Raw genomic sequence first — 22,936 nt, forward strand, 5'->3', positions numbered from 1 at the left:
CGCCGCCATGGGCCTCATTGATTTGACCAGGAAGCACGGGGTGCGGATCCCGCCGCTGTTCGGGTGTTCGGTGGAGCAAATCAGTCTGGCAGTAGGTGATCTTGTCGGCCACAGCAGCGTGAAGTCCGCAGCACGGATGAACAGCAATGTGGTCGTATTTTTAGACAGCTTAGAAGCGGCGGAAGTGGTGTCGGACAACGGGGTGGAGGTGGGCGAGCTTTTCCTACCCGCTTACGCTCTCAGCTCACCGGCGGTACAAGTCACCGTATCGAACGTTCCTCCGTTCATTAGGAACGATGACATCGTCAGAGAGCTGGCCAAACACGGGAAGGTGGTGTCTCCGGTTAGGAGAATGTCCTCGGGGTTTAAGTCCCCGCTGTTACGGCACGTAGTGTCTCACAGGAGACAGGTCCGCATGATCCCCAGCAACAGGAGCAGGGAGGTAAACCTCGTGTTCAAAATCACTGTGGAGGACTTTGACTATGTCATTTTTGCGAAGACTGATGATTTTAAATGTTACAGCTGTGGGAAAGAAGGGCATATGAGCAGAGAGTGTCCTGGGCCAACCGGTTCTCATGAAGACCAGAACCAGAAAGGCACTGAGGAGGAGGACAGAGGGGACAAGCAGGATGGACATGAGGGAACAAGTGGAGCTCAGGAGGCGAGGAGGGAGGAGACAAGTGTGGCCCAGGAGGCGAGGGGGGAGGAGACGGGTGCGGCCCAGGAGGTGAGGGGGGAGGGGACGGGGGTGGCACAAGAGGTGAGGGTGGAGGAGACGAGTGGGCTGCAGGGAGTGAGGAAGAGTACTGGAGGACAGGTGGAGGAAGGTAGTGAGGTAGATATGGAGGAAGACGAGGAGCGTCTCAAGGTTACTCGGCCGAAGAGAAAGAAGGGGGACAATCGTGGACACTCACAGGCCAAAAAAGTGGCGATGACAGGAAGTGTAGGTGCTGCTGAGCGTGAGCCCAGTCTGGAGACGGACTCTGAATCCAGTCCGGAGAAAGATGCTGAATCCAGTCTGGAGGAAGACGCTGAACCCGGTTTGGAGAAAGACGCTGCTGCTGAAAGTGGGCCCTCTAAACATGAGGCCGACAGCCGTAAGGACTCGGAAGGATACAGTGTGGAGGAGATACAGGAGTATCTGAAGAAAAGCAAGAACGTGAAAGGAGCCAGAGTGGAGGACTACCTCTCTGACACGGAGAAGCTCTCCAGCTCGGCCAGATCGCACATGAGGAGCAAGGACAGAGGAGGCCTCACGAAGCAGGAAGGATACAGACTAAAGAAAATAGTTCAGACAATCAGGAAAGAGACAAACAACGATGGAGTTAAGTGAAGAGACCGGGGCCCACGTCCCCACACCGGCTGTTTCACGGACCGCTGGGGGACGGAGCCAGGACGGGCATCCAGGACGGCACGACCCAGGTCTCAGCAGCATGCTGTGACCCGCTGAGGCCTCAACCGGCGGAGCAGGAGCATCCTGAACTCCTGACTCTACAGATCAGTTTTCGGATCTCGGATTAAGTACAGAGCTGAATGAACTCATCGATTCTTGGACATATTGTGAAAATGCACTCTCTTGTTTGTTTTTTGTTGTGTTTTTGTTGTGAAGTGTTGCTTCTAATCCATTGCCACGGCGACGGTGTTTTGTTTGTTCATATTACTTGAGGAACTCCTGACTCCACAGATCAGTTTTCGGATCTAGGATTAAGTACAGTGCGAAATGAACTCATCGATTCTTGGACATCTTGTGAAAATGCACTCTTTTGTTTGTTTTTTGTTGTGTTTTTGTTGTGAAAAGTTGCTTCTCATCCATTGCCACGGCGACGGGGTTTTGTTTGTTCATATTACTTGAGGAAAGACCAAAAAAAACAGTAAAATAAAGGTTTTCTAAAAATCAAAAAATCTCTCTCTCTCTCTCTCTCTCTCTCTCTCTCTCTCTCTCTCTCTCTCTCTGTCTCTCTCTCTCTCTCTCTCTCTGTCTCTCTGTCTCTGTCTCTCTCTCTCTCTCTCTGTCTCTCTCTCTCTCTCTCTCTCTCTCTGTCTCTCTCTCTGTCTCTCTCTCTCTCTCTCTCTCTCTCTCTGTCTCTCTCTATGTCTCTCTCTCTCTCTCTCTCTCTCTGTCTCTCTCTCTCTCTCTCTCTCTCTCTCTCTCTCTCTCTCTCTCTCTCTCTCTCTCTCTGTCTCTCTCTCTCTGTCTCTCTCAATTTTAGTGTTGACGTGTCAGTATCTGCAGGAAATAGAACAGATTGGTTTGCTTCTTCCAATGTTCTTCCAATTTGTCAGCTATATTTCCCTGTGGATTACAGAAATTGTATTATTTTTCTCACAGGTTGTCCTTATGTTCCAGTCCTGAACTATAAATGTAAATGTTTCGCCACTTGTTTCGCCCAATGCACTTGTGTTTTATTATTGTGAATCTTATTGTCGCTCCATGCATGTAAGATGAGTAAACCGGCAACTGTTTGCTAACACGTCTTCCATATCAACTTAAAACGTTGTTCATGTGGATTTTGCAGCTTGTTTGTAGGTGGCAAAGTATAGGAGATAGACATATGCACCATGAATAAGAGTATAACTGTAATAACAGTAATAAACTGACATTGATCAATATTTATATTAACAATGATCATTATGAGAGGGCCACTTGCAATGATAACCTCACTGACAAATAACAACACTGCAGCTGTCATGACTGGACAGTTACAGCTTTTATCACCGCCCCAATAAAACCACCAGCACACAAGCCCAGAGATGCCAAAGTCCACACTCACTGTCCAACACAAAATAGCAATGACACAAAGTAAATCAGTGGTGAAGACGTTCAAGCATTGTGGGAGTTTGTGGACCAAGCCAGAGCCAGACCAGTAAAAATGTCTGCCGGAGAGGTAACCGTTTAGCCACAACAACTTGACATGCGGACGGTAGATATCAGGGATGTGTTTTGTGGGAACAATATGTTTTTCTTTCCCCTGTGGTCTAAAATTATTAAAAGCTATTTAAAATGACTGAAAGTAACTTAATCACAATCATCTGGTGAAGAACTTGAGTTTAATGCGTTATATTTAATATCATTACAGGCATTTCGAAAGCCGCTGCATCAACCTCGAGCAATTTATTTTGTGAAAATGCAGCAACTGGGTTTTACATTTGTCTAATTGACTGCTTAACCACATTGTGGAAGGCACATTAAAGTCCCATCACAGCTCAACTTACACTGCTGCTGAGACCACAGACCACGACAAACCTCAGCACTAATTCATGCCCCAGTGCGAATGAGTAACGCAAAATCCAGAGAAACTGCAGCGCTCATTATGTCTCTGTGAAATGAAATCTGTTTGCGAGTGCAAGTGTCCCTGCAGTTTTGAGATTCGTATGCAACCGTGTTTAGATTATGGTGAAATCAGATCGAGCAGAGAAAACAAACGCAGGTGGGGCAAGATGTAGAACTACAGATTGGTTTATCATAACCTCAGCAGGCCTGTTTACACCACAGCAACTCCAGGCAAACTTACGTTACATTTGCCAAACTCATTGTTTATTCCTTGTCCTACGCTAACACTTAATTCAATTTATATTCATAATACTGTACTATAATACTGGGGATAACTACAGTTAGCCCGAACTAGTTGACTTTACTAGAAAACCGCGTGGAAACCCGTTGCCTCAAACCATTTAAGTTTTTACAAATGGAGGAACTAAACAGATCTAGTTGTGTTAACATAGAACCTTAATGAATGCAGTAGACAAATTTAAGTCCACATTAGTAATCTTTACTAAAAATCATTAGTTCACTTGACTCATTTTTTCTTCAGTCTAAGTTTAATGAAATAACAATTTTAAGTTCAACATACATAAGCATATATAAACAAATCAGTAATATAACACTATTTATTGCTACTTAAGACCATTAGTTTATTTAAGTAATGACTTTACGTTTAATTAAATTAATTATACTATTTGATTTTGAGATTGAATGCATTGTTTCAAGAAAATTGTACAGAAGGAAAGAAATTCAACAATACATTTTATTGTTCCAATGACTTTTATTTTATCAAAACATTGTATTGTAACTTAGTAGATCAATGTAATAAGTAGTAACTTAACACTGAAACAAAATTCCAACAAGGAATGCAGCATTAGACAGTAACTGCCCTGTGAATGAATATTCACATAACATTTAAACTACAATTTTAACTTGACAGGATAAAAACAGAGGAACTGGGTTGAACACACAGCAATCCTTGAATAATTTCTGAACTGGATTCATACAGGGATCGCCCCTCTGTTTCACTTTTACTGATACTTATACGACTTACTTCTTCAACTCTCCTTAATAAAAACAAAAAAACAAAATACTCTTCGACATGTTCAAGTCACACCTTTCTGAGTCTGAGGGTTGCTTGGTGATTTCACTGAGCCTTCTGTAGTTTCAGAAGCATCCTTCAGTCAGCATTATCATTTCACCCTGTCCGAAGCCATGGAAAAATCGAACACAGACATGGCTTCGCACAGTAGACTTGACATACATTATTTACATTGCAAGCTGGTTCTTTAAGGTTTGTAACCTTGGTCTTAGTTCACTGTGGCCCAACGTGAGAAGTACCTGCTGGATGAACGTTGCGGAATGAGTCATCATCATCTGAGTCCTTAACAAATAATAAAAATGTAAAAACACAATGACATTTCTCATTAAATAACTATCAATAATATCAAGCAATGTAGCCTAGTTACAGGCGAATCAGACTCATGAGGGAAGGTGTGAACATTATTCTATAAAACTATGCTCACAGGGTTCATCAAATAATGGTGACAGTTCTAAATTATGCTGTGATGGTCCTTCTAGATCAGGGGTGGGCAAACTTTTTGGCTCGGGGGCCACATTGAGTTTTAAAATTTGACAGACGGGCCGGGCCAGTAGCAGATGAATGGAGTGTTTGTGTGAACAAATATAAATTACAAGTAAAAGCCATGACCTAGAAAGTAACTTGCATTTAATTTCAGTGGGAACAGTGTTGTTGGTCACCCTTTTTAACCAGTGCGTCAACGTTTGGTGTCAGTTTCGGTTGTGGCAATTCTCAGAACTAATATAAATTACAAGTAAAAGCCATGACCTAGAAAGTAACTTGCATTTAATTTCAGTGGGAACAGTGCTGTTGGTCACCCTTTTTAACCAGTGCGTCAACGTTTGGTGTCAGTTTGGTTGTGGCAATTCTCAGAACAGATCTGAGGTTAACTGGGATCTTACACGGTATTTTTTTATTGCATAAATGCATATTTTATCATGCACTTACTTATTTAAGCAGTCATTTTTGACACAGAGTTTTTAGTGTAAAGGTTAATGACTGTGGTCTTTTTAGCAGTTTGATTCTTTGAAGGGCTCATGGAAATATTTGACTGTCACAGCTAACATTATCAGAGCTCTGCTCTGTAAAGTCTTTCCTTGTCTCTCCCCCCTGTGTCACAGTGTGGGTACATCTCACTGGCGTCAGGAAACGTATCAGAATACCCTTATTTTATTGGTTAAACTGCATCATGTGACGTGATTTACAACGCATTAAGTTGCATTAAGTTGATTAGTGCAAACTACTAAATAGATTTAGTAATGACACAGTTGTTTTACAAAACACGAAAGTATAAGTAATGACTACTGAAAAGTTTAATTTGAAATTAATTCGGGTTTACAGAGAATTATTTTGGTATTACGTCAAGTTGCCATCATGCGCATACGTAAGACGCTGGATGGTTGTTGTAAAACAAATCAGCTGGTAATGTTAAAAGCTCAGCTGAAAACAGCTTTTTCAAACAAATCACGGCTGGTAAAATTTGCTTGCGACAGAACAACAATCCATACACACACACACACACGCACACACACTAGATGAGTGCAGGATATAATTGAATCAAAGACATGAAGGAAGCAGATATTCACATGCGAGTATATGACATACTTTTACCAGCATGTGCACTCTGTCTTCTACATGCTGCCCTCTGGTGGTACATAACATATTTAGTTATTGTGTACAAGATGCATTTCATGTTGGAGTCTGCCATCCAGTGGAACACACGCATATCATTTCTGGCAACTGTTGAAAAATCACTTTAATATTGCTGTACATAACTACACTTGCTGTGATCTCATTGGGGTGCCTCTTTAATCATAACACTGTAATATTCTTGTGAGATGTAGAGATGTTTTGTTGTGTTGTGTTTTGTTCTGGTGTGGATGGATTGACATTATGTTCTGTATTATGTTCTTGAGTTAATAAAAAAGAGACCACATAGATAATAAATTAAAGTGTTGATAGATAGATAGATGTCTCGTTTATTTGATTTTGACCTTGTTAGGTACAAATAGCAGCAAGAATATATTGTAGAAGTATGCAGACCCAAAGTGCTCAAAATAAATAACGACAATATGAAATAAAAATGAATTAAAAAGGTTTAGTGCAGGTCACATCCCTTTCAGTCAAACAAGACAAACAGGGCAGAGCCAGTTATGTGACCAAAGGGTTTGAAAAGACAACATTTTGAATTAAACTACAAGATAATGTCATTCTCATATTATATATTTGTCTCCATTTATTCACATGTTTATTTCATAAAGTCTCATATATTTGATTCAGTTTTGAGCACTCTTGGTCTCCTTGTTGAAGTATCAGTCCGGGTTTTGCATGTCTCATTCCACACCACTAGGTGGCAGCACGAACATGCAGCTGCACTGTTAGTTTCCGGGAGCAAAGGATTGTGGGTGTTATATCGTATAAATTGCAACGTGTGCCCTCCGTTGTAGCGTAGTAGACAGAGAGGATCTTTGGGAGAGACGTAGAGTCTAAGCGCCGTATTTTTTGTGAATAAGTATTCTAGTTTGTTGCTTTTGATATTCAAAGAGAGCACAGTTTGTTAGAAGAGTTTATTATGACTAGGATTTACATTTTTAACTCCAAAGAAGACTATTTTAACGCGCTCTCCAGAGGATAAACGAAAGCCGCCAAGTCACTCAGTCGACATTTTTCCTCTGCTGCTATTTTTTTGGTCGGAGATGTGTCTAGAAGCAATGGACACCAGATCGAAGTACATTAGAACCGACTGTCTGCGTAAAACCATGAAACCCGGATCGAAGTTGAGGTGGAAGCTGTCCCGCGTCTTCACGGAGGAGGACGAGGCCTTGAAGCAGTGTCGAGTCCGCGCGGTGAGGACCATCCGAAAGTACCTCCGCCGGGAACAGAAGCGGCCACAGCTGGCTAAACTCGCCAAACTGATGGGAGGCATCGGGAAGAAGGACAAAAGAGAGTCCGTGGATGAGGGAAGTTTCGCTGCGGCCTGTACGCGCCGCCAACCATCGGGCGCAATGGCTCCGGAAAACACCACGCAGTACCTGATGGGTAATGTGTACGAAGACATGACTACAGGTGACGTCTACAGTGTTCCAGTCGAATCGCTTTCACCCACGGCGCATGCTCCACTGGACTCCGATCACGACAGCTGCCTCGCCTTTCAACAGCGGGACTTTGAGGAAGTGTTTGACCTGTATTGGCAACCGGAATGAACCGGTCTGCGCGGCCTTGTGTAACTGCTCTGGGCTCCTTTTCCAGCTGTGACTTTACCATAAGGGCAAAGAACAAGGTGTGACATTTCATTGTAAATGCTTGTGATTGTACTTGTTCTGATGTGGTCATTAATAAGCCCATGTTATGTGATTGGATTTCTATGTCGCATAATTTCATGGTTGGGCTTTATTTGTCTCACAGCGGCGCACTGGATGGTGCCCGCCACCCCCCCCAGTAGGGAGCGCTCCTGAGCCCTGCTTGGCGCCGCCCCGAGGAACGAATCAAACGCACCCTCAGCTCTCGCGCCTGGCCCACGGGATTGTGAAATCCAGGTAAAAACCCGGGCAGGTATTGTTGCACTGCATTGTCGGCAACCGTTGTACAATGTGATTGCAATGTTGGGCCTGAAAGTGCTTTCCACAGTTACTGTTGTCTGAGCGTTTTCCAGGTCAACCTGCCGGGACACATGGCTCCGCTGTGAGAGACGAGCAGGAGACCGAGGAGGTCTGTCTTCATGTGACTGACTCAAGGTGACATTTAATGCCCATTGGTTATCTTGACTGTTTCCAAGAAGATTAAAGTCTAAATCAGTGTCTGCGATGATCCTGGTGAAATACTCACCGTTTAATGTAAATAATTGTTTAATAACTCAAACGATTAAGTGATTAATCCAGAGTTTAGATGACTATGTTCAATAAATATATTTGTTTTATGAGAAACAATTGACTGTTTGCATTTTTTTTTTTTTACTACTCTATGGTATGCATGATTAAAAAAACACCACTCAAGTATCGTTTCTTAGCAAGTCACCTGCAACAACGATTACATATGTAGGTGGTTCATATAACCAGCTTCAGCAACGCTGTACTTTGTCAGCGTACCGCAATGGTTCGTCTTTTCAAGGTGAATTCCTGATAAAGTTTCCCTGGCGTCTCCACATGTTACACAGGAAACTGTTTCTAAATAGACATGTTCATTTTAAGCTTTATGTTCTCAAAAAGCACAATGTTTGTTAGCCTATAATCATTGGATGTCATTCATTCAGATGAGGGCAAACTAAAATCAAAAAAGGTTAAGCCATACTACTTTGGTTGCATTATGAAATGCAGTTGCTCTCTATGCTGCACACAATGTATAAAAATATATTTTAATAATTAAGTGCTGTTATGTAAGATTAATTCATTATGCAAATTTGAAAATTGTCTGCACTGCATTGTATGGCATTTGCCCTGAAACTTGATACTACACGGCCTTAAAGGCAATCTCCTAATTCTGGCAGTCTCTTATAGCATAAAATGTTAACCTGGATGATGAAAGTATCAAATGACAAACTGAATTATCTACAGAATCGCCAACTAGAACAGACATTTCCCACAAATAGGTGGTGGCTGAACCTTCAGAAGCATGACGTCACACTACACACACACACACACACACTAAAGGAAGATGCAATGCAACAAAATAAATCTTCAAACATTTGTCACACTCAAAGCCCTCCCATGGTGTATCTCCAGAGTATACTGGCTGTACAGCAGTATTTAAAGCCACCACAGGGTGGCAGTATTTTCCAACAAACCTGGAGTGCCCATGCAGGTTACTCAGTTGATGCCAGAGGGAGAGGTGTTTATTGGTGGTCCACTTTTAGATCATGTAATTTTGCCAAGAAGTTTGCACACTGCTACCTTTTACACAAAGTCTTGTGGCACCAAACATCTCAGATTACGAGACAACTGAAGCTCAAAAGCAGTTCCTGTTTGAATTGTGACTGTATGAAGTTTAGCTAATCTACATCTGATACCAGGGGTTTTAATGGAGAAACTGTTGAGGGGCCAATAACGCAGCACACTAAAAGTCCCATGTCTTTGTAAGGGAGAAAACTCACCGGGGGGAAGGCCGCGGCGCGGTTATCTCGATTCTCTTTCAATCTCAGCCCGTCTGATTCAGAGGCTGATAATTCAGAGAAATGGTCACAGTTGTTGCTCTGTGGTGACGCACCGACTTCCCCCTCTCTCTTTGCTGCCGGGGCCCGGCTCCACTGTTTGCTGCCGGGATTCAGCACACGTCAATCTACAAAAGGCTCACCCTGTGGTGCTAATTAAACCACTGGTTACCAGCATTTTGTTGTTTGGAAAGGAAACTTCTGTACAGAGAAGGCCTTATTATTTTCCTTCCAGAAAGAGTCCCTTTTCAGCAGTCGTCTGTCCCCACCTCAGCAGAGATATAACTCATTGGGAGGAAGTTTGGGCTCCACATGAAGAGGACAGGGCGACCGGCCAAGAGCTGGGATTTGGCTCGGACAGGACTTTTGGACACCGCCTCCTTCTAATTGGAGCTGTTAAAAGAATCTGGTGTGTGTGAAAGTGGATGTGTTGGTGTGAGTTCGAGCCCTACTTAGAGTGTGAAAACACATCAAGGATGAATGTCAGGCTACACTATGTGTGACGGGAATTAAGGGGGTAATCTTCATCCTCAAGTCCTTCTCCACACCCCACGTGAAGGCAAAAGAAATGTGCTGACGTGTGAACTCCACGACGTGTACCCCCGGAGAGATCAGATTAAAAGCGTTCTTCGCATGAATCAAAACAGCGGAAGCAGCGATTTAAGCTCCCACGAGAAGGAATTCTGGCAGAGATCCTTTGTTGAGAGAAGTGACGAACTGACGTGTAAATATTTCAGCATTTTTCCACTCATGGGTGGAACTTCAAAGGGATTTCTTAACCGGAAAATGGGGAGTGGTGGAGGTGGGAGGGGGAATGATTAGCATTGAGATCATTGTCATGTAAACTCTCTGGTGAAAAACAGGCGGCAAAAGGTTTTAGCACGCTGATTTAAATATCTTTGTCTTTGGAAGAGATGCCGTCCACGATGTGACTGGGGACATTGAGGCAGATTAAATGTGATGCCTGTAATACTAGGACTATATTTACTGTCTACATCTATAGATTTACGTGTTGGGGGACCATTTGAATCCCTTAAAAAGCCCCCTCAGGTGACAATTCAATTGAGTGTTTGGCCCTTTTTCCTGTACAGTAGATGGCAGCAGAAAGATTGTGAAAGCAGCCATCTTGTGGTTAACAGGCAGACAGGATCTCTCTGGTTGAATTCTCATCTCGTCCTCTCACCATTTTAACCCAGTTTAAACCGATACATTTATTCTTCCGTTATTTATATTTCCTGTGGTTTGGTTGTACAGTGTTTCTGTTTTTCAAGGATCTATACTCACTGGGAATCTGACCGGGAACTTTTCAAGGTGTCTGGGGGTTAAAATGGAGGTGGAATGAGATGAAGTCATGTTAATAAGGGACACTGAGGTGGTCATGTTACACGCATGTCCAACACTCCTGACCCAAGTACACAAACACCATAGTTTTTATCCTGCAGTGTGCGGGTAGATTCTAGCATGTCCTTCCTGTTTAAAAGGCCTAGGACACTGTGTGTGTGCGTCATTGTCCTTTCTAACAAGAGGTTGGTTTTTTTTTACTTCAATTTTTCAAGGGTAGGCGTTCGCTTGGTACTAATGCGCCCGGCGGCACAGTCACACATTGACACCCATTCACACCTCGGCCCAGCACGACTACAATGTGGCCAGTTAGCCACTAAACTAGCTCTATAGAGTAGAGTATCTGGGGATCAAGGCCCTGTGGTTTCAAGCTTGTTTTGACAATACATTAGTCACATCTTCGCTTATTGTGCTGCTGTTTCTAATGTCTGGGCTCCATCTCCTCGTGATTATTCAGGTTATTATTATGAAACAGTGTACTGGTCCTAGACCCACTTCGGCCTTCCATTAGAGATCTGTATTGTGACCCAAATAGAAAAAGCTCGCGTACCCAGCCCAGGGTGAGCGTTTCATGTCGACCACACACACACGCTCAGGCGAGCACACACTTGCACACAAAAAGAAAAATAGGGCAAGAAGAAGGGGGCATTGACGGTACCCTGTGCACCCTTTGGGAACGAACCCCTCTGCCACACCGGCTCATTAGTCAAAACTGTCCGAGGCGAGGAACTGAGGGATGTTCGTGCCACATCTATTTCCGTCCTCATCTCCCCATTTCGCTTTGCTCCTCTGCAGAGACGAAGCAGGGGCCGTGCATGGCCGTTGACCCAGTAGTTTCAGGGAAATAGGCAGGTAGAGAAGTGTGTGTGTGTGTGTGTGTGTGACACTGACACTGTGTCCAGGGGAGGAATGTGGTGACAGCTAACTGTGTCAAGGACGTGAACAGACAAACCTGCTGTATCCAGAGAGAGTAAGAGAGAAGACTTGATCCACATACTCCAGAGTGCAAACATTACTCTCAAAGGTAAATACTCTTTTGGCTGTTCCGCGGAGCACGAGCAGACTTTTTGGCCCTCTTTTAATCTTTTCAGTGCTTCGTCCTGGGTGTTTTAGCAAATATCAAGTTGTTTTTCAGACAGAGTTGTGTAACACCAGAAGGACTAAACATCAGGGAAGTGCAAACAGGATTCACACAATTTCTCTTCTCCTAGATTGCCATGTAAACCATATATGTGTGAGTACTGCACGATACATACAACTCATAGACTGTGATACAAATACACACGGGATTTCTCCTCGATTCCATCAATTCTGTGTGAGCTCAAATGGCAAGTGTGACTCATCCGTTCTCACACAAACACATTGGGTTGTCAATCTTGCTCTGTACTTTTACGACTGTATTCTAGCCCCACATCACATTCTGTTTCATAACAGGTTGGGGGGGGGGGGGGACTGTCGGTCGTGGCTGCTGATTGGTGGATGAAGGTGAGGAGAAATACATTTTTTTTTAAACCTGATAGTGGGATTTCTTACTTACAAAAACAAGCATTTGGAAATGGAACAACCACAACAGGTGTCTGGCACGACCGCACATCTTTAGAGTGCGAAAACAAAATAAGATTTTTAAAATATTGTCAAGTAAATCAGTCAAATACCACAGAGACGGACAAGTATGAACATGTAGCGTGGAGATAATATTAGAATGCAAAATTTCTTGCAGCTGTGCTCGTTTTTTTTTTTTTTGGAAGAATAATTCCACCAGCCTCATTTTGTGCATTGTGACAGCCAGATTTCTCAATGCTCCTTTAACCAGCCAGAGCTTCCTTTTGACCGGTGCGGCTGAGAGAAAGAGTGTAGAGGAGATCAGTGACAGCGCTCTGTGGGTCTTGGTGTCCCTGTCACCGCAGAGGCAGGAACAACTGTGTCATTGTCAGATATTGTTGAGGGCAGCAGAGTGTAAACAACAGATGGTCGAGTTGGTACCTGAACGGCATGTCAAGTCCAACCATTCAGCGTTCAGCTGTTCGGCCTGTAGATGCAGTCACTGTCTGAGAAGCCGCGTATGAAATAACCTCGAAGTGTGCGGGATCTTGATTACATGGGTCGGTGTATGGATTATGGTTTGTGTTCGACATCCAATCAGGCAGAAATGCTTTCTAACACCATCTTCAATCAAAAACATAATCTGTTTTTACGGCCCTAATATCCTCCTTTATAGAACCATACTCACTTCCCCAGTGTGCTTCAAATTACACGCTTATGGAGCTCAGTAGTTACAGATTGGTAACGATCCTGCAAGAGCAAGATGTGTTATTCCCATTGGAGCCACCGATTTGCAATAAATAACTCTCTCATGGTGCTGTATGGTAGCAAGAGTCCATATGTGACATATGATGACTGTATCTCAAGCTACAACTTTCATGTTCAATTTCAAATAACTTTTTACAAGAGCTTGTGAAAGAGAGCGTTATCATTTTGTACACATGAAAAATAACATCCACTAACATTTGTCTTTCAAGGACAGCAAGGCGTAGGCGTGGCAGTGTAGTTTAAATGGTTCACAGCACTACAAATGAGTCTGGATTTGTACAAATAAGTGAATTAAATGAGTCGGTCGGTGCCCCTAAAGAGTCTTAAAGAGACGAGAAAGAAAACAATATATTATTTAAACGCCTGTACATTCAAAAACAACAAAAGGTCCTTTTTTGTAAATGCATTTCAGGTTTAGATAATGTTTTATAAGGGTGTAATACTTTCATTTGACTTAAGCCTCAGTAGCTGTCACTTAAATGAATGTGTTTTTTTTCCCAGTGAATGAGTCACCCCTCAATGGGGGTTTGGCCTAAAAGCAACCCAGCCACCTCACAGAGTGTTCTCCAGGGACGACTGAGTAACTTCTGATGAAAACACTTGTTTCGGAGGCATTCGAGCCAATTCCGCCTGCCAGCGGTCGCTTTGTTCTGACTTTGTTGTGTGGCTGGGTTAAAATGAGGTGTCATGAACTCGAGTCAATGCAGAGCTGTGAGTTTGGGCCGGAGCTAAATGGAGTCGGATCGATATGACGAGAGACGAGGGCATTGTGAGCTCCATCCCACCCCCATCGCCTGCTGCTGGACACGCTGCCTGTCACCCAATGCTCACATGCGGAGAGGTGCAATCATAGAGACACAGCGTCTCACTCACACACACGCACACACACACACGCACACACACGCAGAGAGGTATCAGTCTACACAGCTTACTTTTGTTTCAAGGCTCATGCTGTGTAGGGGAGTGCACATGGATGCTGTGCATGGAAATGGAAACATCAAATTGAGCTCTCCGTGTTAACAGTAAAGGCTGCTTATGTAACATATCACAATAACTACGACAATAAACGTCCAAATTATTCAAACAGATATAAAAAGACAGCACACACGTATGGGAGAAGATGGCGACGAGAGCTGTGGAATCGATCACGCGTACTCTGCCTTGCCAGTGCCAGGAATAAAAGAAGAACATTGATTTTTTTTTTTTTTTTTGCTCTGCGGTGAAGGATGACTCACGCCGTCTCGTCGCCTTAACATGATGATGTGTGAGGGTAAAATGGAAAAGTGGCAGCACAGCAGCACACGGAACAATCCTCCTGCACCTTGTGGACGAAGACAGACCGCCATCGACCTGCAGATTTGAAGCAATTCAATGAGGGAAAAAAAGGTGAATTTATTCACGCTGTGTCCATCAGCAGGGCCTGCAGCTGCTTATGAGACAGCAGCACACGTCTTAGCCCTCGGTGGTGCTTTTCGCCCTCGGTGTCTAAAAAAACTGTCCACACTCCCTCTCGACGGCTGGATTTAAATTGCTTCTGTTCTAGCCTGAGACTTTTGGGGTTCTGTGAGCTCTCCCAGAGGAAATGTGTCAAATTGTCGCTCTGGATCTGCATCAAAGTCAGTCACCACAGCCTGGATAATCACCACAAATGCAACGTTACAGTATGTCTCTAAACTGTCAGTGCACTCAGGCAGAAAGATAGCGTTGAAGAATTGTCGAACAATTGTGAGAGAGACGCGACACGGAGACAGCTCAGGGACAAGAGCACACACGGCACAGTACACAACAACATCCACATTATACTTTAGGTGTACACGCCGCGTCCTCGGGGGAGCATGGCAGTGTCTAACTGGATATTCAAAAAGTCATTTCAACAGCAGATACACCACTTAACCTTTATGTATCCAACGGTGATTCTCTGAACACGCACGCTTCTTTCACTCAGTTCCTCACATTCAGACTGGAGGTCGATGTTATTGAGATTCAAACTTGTTTTTCTGGAACGATGGGGCAAAAAAAAAATAAAGGCAGCATAAAAACGTGGAATACAGACTAGTATGCAAATAGTGACACGATGCAACGACAGAGGGTAGAGGTTGTATTATAAAAGCATTCAGGTATTGGGAGGAGGACTGGCGGAGGAAGTATGGCGGCTCAGGTGCCACTGATTGGATGGGAGGAGTTGCTTGATTGGGAGCTTCCTGATACAAAGAGCTAAAGGCAGGTACACAGAACTCATCATAGATCATAACACTCTGGTCAATTTACATTGTACGAGGTAACATTTTTTAAAAGAGCCTCTTTTTTGGCCATTTTGTCATTGTCTTTTCACAGAAGCTGTGAGTTTTTGGTGTCTCTTTGTGTTGTTTCGTTCTTCTTTGTGGTCATTTTGAGTCTTCTCCTGGTTAGTATGTGTCTCTTTGAATGGCATTTTGAGGGGTGAAGTCAGGTCAGGGGGTGCTGACACTTTGGGCCTAAATGCTAATGTTTGTTGGGCCTTTGACATGCACGGCAAACACACGGAGCAGATGCTGTGTAAGGAGACCCATGAGCCGCATTATTTGTGCAGGCTGTCAGACTAAACTTGCCCCCAATTAATGACTCAACAACTGGGGTTTAAAGCAGCCGACCTGGGAAGCTTTGCTGCCCTCTCGTTCACATGTAATTACTTTTCCAGCCAGCCAGTTGTTGAAGTAGTCACTAGAGGATGGGACACATTCGAATTAGTTGAAAACCATGATTCACTATTCTATCTATTAGATGGCCGTATTAAGGTTTTCAGCGTGTCGTGTAATTTGACAATTCACAGCTTGTGCAGTAAAGTCATGCAGTTTTGTGGCAGGCTTCAGTGTTTACTTAAGTTCTTTATGACTTGGCTTGCAGCCCGTTGTAATCGGGAGCAGAGCTTCTGGCTTGAGGGCAGGCTGAGTTATGTGGCGTGGAGTCCAGCTGTTTACATTTAGAGTTTCCTCTGCCATTTGAGCAGATTAAGTCCAGATAGTTGGCATTGTTTCGTCCACACTGTGAGCACTGGAATGTTCTGTCCGTCAGGGATTGTCGATTTAATTTACTCGACTTATAAACGCCTCGCGTTCACTACCGGCTTCAATCAACAACACAGCTGGAGTTTATTGAATGCTGAACATATTAAGAAATGTGACGATAGTTAACACATTCACGACTTGATGTTTGGATTTAATTTACAATTTATTTGGATCATTTAGACCAGATTAGGGTTTCCCCTCAGCATTGCAGCTCTCTGTCTCTCCTCTCTCACATCCCACCAGTCTGTTTCCCTTGACAACCATATCTGCTGTCTAGAATTATGCAAATGATATGGATCTCCGGGCTAAATAGATACTCATAAACAACCGACCCCTTCAACCCTCCCTGTGTTTGTCTGTCTGAAGTGGCTGTGATTACCATTGGAGGGGGGAAGCGTGAGTTTAATTGAATGTCACAACTCATTTATTTTTTCATGTTTGCAAAAAAAGGTCAGTTTTTAATGGACACAACTGTACACGGGGACAGCGGGTGTGTAATTCCTTTTTCGAATTTGAGCCTCCTACTTGTCAAGCAATGGACAGAACTGCAAAGAGATAGACATTTGGGTACTTTTCCTTCACACACTGTGTAAAATCCCCGTCGGGTCTATTTCTGTTGCGCCTGAAGTCATTTCTAGTCCGTCAGCGCTAATACTTTATATCAACCAACCACCCGAACCGTTTCTTTTTCCACTCCCGGTTCCATTTCCAGGCAGAACAAACAGTCCTTTCTTTCCCTCCATTTTCCCCTCATCTGTCCATCAGTGTAATTGCACTCTTCCCAGCAATAGAAAGGAGCTGCCACAGGCCTGTCAAGGAGACGGTGGTTAAAGCGTCTCTCAGGAGACCAATCCAACGCTCTGGATCTCTCGGTTGTTTCTCAACTTCTGAACAGTTTGTCGAATTGCTCGCACCTCAATTGTGTCACCTCAGTGGGGTTTTTTTTTCTGGACTTGGGGAATCGGCTGCTGAATCATTCATGTCAAAGTACACACAACATATTTGTTTTTAAATGAACAAGTGATGATTTTTCAATGACACTGAATTTGTTTTATAGGTATTTTTCTACAGTTATATAACATGATCTCAGTCATTTCTACACAGGTTAAATACAACACACAGTAAATACACAATAACAGAAGCCTGTATGATGCCTCCAAAGACCTTAGCCCTCCCATCGGGCAGTGCAGCACGTATACTGTGCAAACGCAGCTCGATCCCTGTGTGGAAGCTATTCAGTACTGTAGAGGTGGAAGAATAAGTGGTTGTTTCGCCCTCTCTGCCGTGCGCAGCTGTGACTCACTCTCATTGCGTCGAGCAGTTGCTTCTTTCATCTCTCCCGGCTTTACTTTTGAAATGCAGTCGCTTTAATTTACCATCTAAAAGCATTTTTTAAGCTGCAGCAAGGACACTTCACTCGCCAGTAGAAACGGCCTTGGAAGTGTTTTCAGCCTCCTGCGCTGCTCTGGTTGCTTTTGTCCTCGTTCATCTACCCTAATGTCCTGTGTCCTTCTGCAGTTCCTTCACTGTAGTCCGAGATGTCTTCAAAAGATGGAGAGAAAGCGGGAGATGCATGTTGAAGAGGTTTACTTGTATTTGGGGAATACGCTTCTCTTTCTTGTGGGACAGTTGCACGACACTCTGATGTTCTGTTTGGTTTTGAATGTCTTTCTCATTCATTCAGTCTGTCACCGCGCAGTCTTTAATGCCAAGCCACTGAACTGGAAGCAACGCAGCATCTCTCACAGCGCAAAATCTTCCGTAAAAATATTGTCTGGATAATATGGTCCGATGTTGGCTCGAGTCATTCTGCACTGTTTGTGCTAATTGCCTTGCGCTGGCATTTACCTGGCATGTCCCTATTGCATCTCGGCGCACGGTATGTGTGTTTGGAGGGCAGGGGGTAGGGACGTGGAGATCACACACATTACGTAAGCTTGTGTTTGTGAAGAAAAGAAGCCCTCACCCTCTCGCGGTCTGTAAATTATCTCATCTCTGTCATTAGCCAATCGTGTGAGTCTGTTTTTCCGCCAGGCGCGCTGCTAAAATGCTAATGAGGCCTCTGCCCTACAATTAGAAAACACACACAAATGCAGAAACACACACCTCTCTCTGTCACCCAGTAGGGGGGCATGAGAACCCCTGTGCTGCCCCTGACTTAAATCGATGAACATACTTCACTTTGGGCTATATTAATATGAGACATTGTGTTCGTCCAATTAAAATGTAATTAGGAGCATTTGGTTTGCTGTATCTACTCTGGGTCGAATTAGATAACTCCAACATGAACTAAGGATGAACTGACGCACATGGTTCATATCTTGAAAAGAGAGAAGGTAGTGCTCTCTTTCTCTCTCTATCTGGCTCATCCTCTTTTTGCCTGGAAAAAAAAAAATGTAGATGTGGAGACAAATGTAGACAACATGGCTGGGGTTGGTGGCTGACTTAATTTATGCTGATTAATCTGTACGGCTCAAAAATGAACACGCACGCTTGGAATATCAAAAAAATGGAATATCATCTTCCATTTTTAGGTATTTGTTTTTTTTCTATTCTGTGTATCTAGGCATGAATAAACACATTGCCTTTTGAGTCCGGCATGCATGTTGCTTTGTGTGAGACGGAGGTGGAAAAAAAAAATCCTGTTTGTATGCCGTTGCCAGGTAGAGCTCTTTAGGGATTTGGTTATGAGTGTGTGACTGTGCATGTATGTGTGTATTTTGGAGAAATGACTGTGTATTTACCCTGCATGGCAAAAACCATTCTGTTGACTGTGTGGAAAATCAGTGACATGTCTTCGTCTCTGGCTCTGCAAAGCCCAGAGGCGGTCCACGTGGTCCACATGGTGGCGCTCTGAGCCAACATCGGATCTCTCGTTAATGTCCATGGCACTCGCTCCTGTTCTCACCTGACTCTCTTCCACTTCTCTTTCCATCACCATCTCTCATGTCCTCTTGTATTTTCTCTCGACTGTTGACAGAGGCTGAATGTCACACCATCTGCCGTGCCACGTTGCTGTGTTGGAGTCTTCGAGGGGGAACGTTGTATCGGTGCTTCTCCTGGCATAGATTTAGACCTGGGCTTGGTTGCACTTGCACTCAGCAGGGACACACACACACACAGAGAACAAAAAAACCCTGTAATGAGCATATGAGTTGAAACAGGGGGAAGTGATTTACATTTTGGTTTAGCCAAACTGATGGAGGGAAGTGCACGGGGGTGGAAAAAGAAACGAGAGCAAGAGTTGGTTAATTCTGTCTGAGCTGGAAGCCTCGGCCCCCAGTCAGAACGTGGGGGCTTGTGTCTCCTAGTTCCAGAGAGCGCAGTGCAATGCCCTGTGGAGGAGACTCATGCAGCAACCAAAGGAAAGTCTGTGTGATCAGCACAAACATGCCTGTGTCAGGGGCGGGGGATATTAATAAGGCTAATCAAATGTGTGTGTGTGTGTGTGTGTGCGCGCGCGCAGTTAGAAGAAAAGGACTGTAGATTGGCTCTGATTAGACTCTGCATCGCAAAAACACACACATACACATAGCCTACACGCAGGGCTATTTTTAGCCACTGTCGCACTCTTTTTGCACAACCCCTGTGCTCTGTCTCTCTCAGCACAGACTCCCTCGCCCCCCACACACTCCTCTCCACAGAGAAGAGGACAGCAATTCATCATGATTTCAAGATTTTTGACACATCTTTTCGACGCTGCTTTTTCTTTTTTTTTTTTTGTCGTCAAATCGCCGAAGGAATGAGGTGTTGGAGAAAGACAACGGGGGACAGAGCTGGAAGTTCATACAAATCAGGAAAGACAAAAGTCAAGCCCATCTACCCAAAAGTCAAGCCCGTCTTCCCTTGGATGCTGACTCTGACACACGACGATATTGATATGCGCCGTGTGTGTCTTCCAAAAGCGCCTCTCATTATTGTGAACATGGCTAATGAACAGTGGCCATTAATGTGCCAGTATAATCAATCACAGACCTCGATAGTGTCCATCACTCTCTGGGAGATTCTTCTGTTGCTTTAACAGCTTCTGGGGCTCAATTGTGATTCTGTTAATTCACAGAATATCTGCATATTTTCACCTTGCACATGATTGATGGACTACTGACAATCCCCTGGAAAAGGGTTCCTGTTTGTGCAGTAATTGAGGACATTTCTATTTTCGTCATACCCTCACTTTCCTCTTGTAACGAGATGTATTGTCAATAAGAATTGCATCTCAACATCTCTGTGATGCCTCAATATTGCTAAAATGAGTACCGCAGCTTTATCGACTACTTCATGTCACATGGTCAGGCACATGCAGACATGCATAGGGTAAATGCATGTAGTGCCACTGAAAGCCTCCCCAGGGCACATAGAAACTGTTGTCCCTTCTGTCGGACTTGTATAAACCATTTCCCACAGGGCACTGCTGATGTACTGTATATATGTCATACTGCATGGCTGCTTTAAAACACATGCTGACCCTCTCTTTGTGACTTAAAAATATACAGAGCAATAAAAAAAAAAATGAAGTAATTCAGTTGTGCAAATGACCCAAGAAGGAGAAATAAAATAGAGTTTGAATATGATTAGAGGATTTAAGAATAATAATCACGGCACAGAACCTGCAGTTAATAAGAATGTGAGAGCAATTAAATCATCATTATAATTATGGAACATGAATTCGAAATTACTGTGAGCAGCCTCACCACTCTGAATCTAATTAGTATTCATACTACAGATTGCCCATTATGAATTTAACAGCAGCATTACTGTAACTTAAATGTTTGAGAAATGGCAGTGTGCACTTTTATTATTTGAATCTATCTATCTATCTATCTATCTATCTATCTATCTATCTATCTATCTATCTATCTATCTATCTATCTATCTATCTATCTATCTATCTATCTATCTGAAAAACAGCTTTTATCACACGAGTGCCACTTTACCTGCAGGGCTGACATTACGCTGTCAAATGTATGTTGCAGGCTGGAAGGTTTCTAAAATGATAGTTGTCTGAGCTCAACCAGTTTAAAGAGGAAAAGACACATTTTTCAAGCATTCTGCGTTCTATATTCCCGCTGAGGTAACACTGACCTAATTAATGTGCTTGATAAGCTCACAAAATTGGCAAAACTATCTTTGGCATTAGTTTAAGCAGAGCTGCTGCAATTATTCGTGCATTAAGTTGTGTGTTGAGTGGTAGTAGTGCTACCTCAATGCTGCCACGTTGTGTGGTGACCCATGCTGGTCTGTTTCACTGTCTTGTTTTTCCCCATCGCGGGTGTGGTCTAATTGTTCGACGCATTATGCACAGTTGCGTTTGGCTTCAGGTAATCAACTGTCAACTTCTTAAACTGAAAACGCATGCTCATGACTGGTACATCGCACCCTGTGTCCCTAAGCTGTGTATGTTTGTGTAAAAGCATCTGTCATGTTTCATTAAGCATCCCTCTTTAACCCTTTAACCCCTTTCCAATTCTTGTGTTACTGTATTGCTTTAAGCATCACCACACATGTAGAAATGCAAACACACAAACTGCACAGCTCTTGTGGTCATTATTTGTAGTGCATTTCAGGCATTTTCCATGAGAACATTGTCATATACAAGCAGCCGGGATCTCTGACTCAGGGTGTACTCGTATGGCTATAAAAATATATCGATTCTTATCCCTGAGGTCAAAATGATTTATTCATCCATATAGGAACATAATACTTTCTATTGCACTCTGACATTTTAGACTGTGACTGTGAATAGTCGATGAATAGAAAGGGCTTGTTTGATGTGCCAGTCGGAGTGCTGAACACAAAGAACATAAATATCTCCCCAAATCAAGTTTGAATAACTATGCAAGAGAAAACCCATGATCACAGTTATGATATGATTGTGTTGCTGTCTCAAAACATAATGCTCATAGTTACTCTCTCTTTGTGAGCTCTCTGTGATGGCAGAGACCATAAATGCACACGTAAGAATGCTGCTTTTGTGTCTCTCACTCTGATATTGTCCACACTACCCTCTACTTTTTGTTTTACAATCACGATATTCTGCAGTAAAGGTTGACGTGATTGATGGCGCTTCGTGAAGATGAGTGGCGCTTGCTCCCATAGGTCATTAGTGCCACCGTAGACAGCGGGGATGCGATAGCATCACCTCAGTCATCTTGTTACTATTGACACTTGAGTCGGAGCGCTTTCGAGTTTTGTGTATTTTTGTTTCACAGGGTGAGCTCTTGAAGTCATGGTGCTTAACCAGCGTGGGAGTGACACGAATGGATATGTGTGATATAAAGATTAAAGAAATTAGTAGTAGCCTTTTTATAAAGGGTTCACTGTCAGGCCACAATGAAGAGGAAGAATGATGAGAGCAACTACAATATAACTTAAAAGTAAAATGGAATTAAATCATTGCAAAGATACTGTATAAAACACTTTTTCAACACCAGATGTAGTGTCTGGTATTCTAACCTCCACGACACATGAAGGATATAACTGGAACATCCTGTCAAAGGTTGTTGGCAAGAAGCTAATTTTACTGTTCGGCGTATATCTACCACCTATCGACAAACACACGCACGCATACCAACATCCTTAGGGAGTCAGTTCTAAGTTTGGATGCTGCTAAGTCTTGTCAGGAAACCCGATACCCCTCATTGTCCCCGGGACGCGAGCACTTCACATATGACATTTGAAGAAAGATGGTGCTACAAGAGGGTGGGTGAAGTCGGTGTGGATATCAGAGGTCACGTTTTGTGTGTGTGTGTGTGTGT

At 43.5% G+C, this 22,936-nt stretch overlaps 1 long non-coding RNA gene across 1 annotated transcript; it reads left to right on the forward strand.

The window, feature by feature from the left end:
• The first annotated feature begins 6,787 nt into the window (after positions 1-6,787).
• LOC306795990 lies at positions 6,788-8,269 on the forward strand. The gene is made up of 2 exons (XR_013773026.1): positions 6,788-7,623; positions 7,749-8,269. It is a non-coding gene; the product is annotated as an uncharacterized lncRNA (long non-coding RNA).
• The last annotated feature ends 14,667 nt before the right edge of the window (positions 8,270-22,936 follow it).

This window comes from Melanostigma gelatinosum (genome assembly GCF_949748355.1).
Source record: "Melanostigma gelatinosum genome assembly, chromosome: 22".
Classification (NCBI taxonomy): Eukaryota; Metazoa; Chordata; class Actinopteri; order Perciformes; family Zoarcidae; genus Melanostigma; species Melanostigma gelatinosum.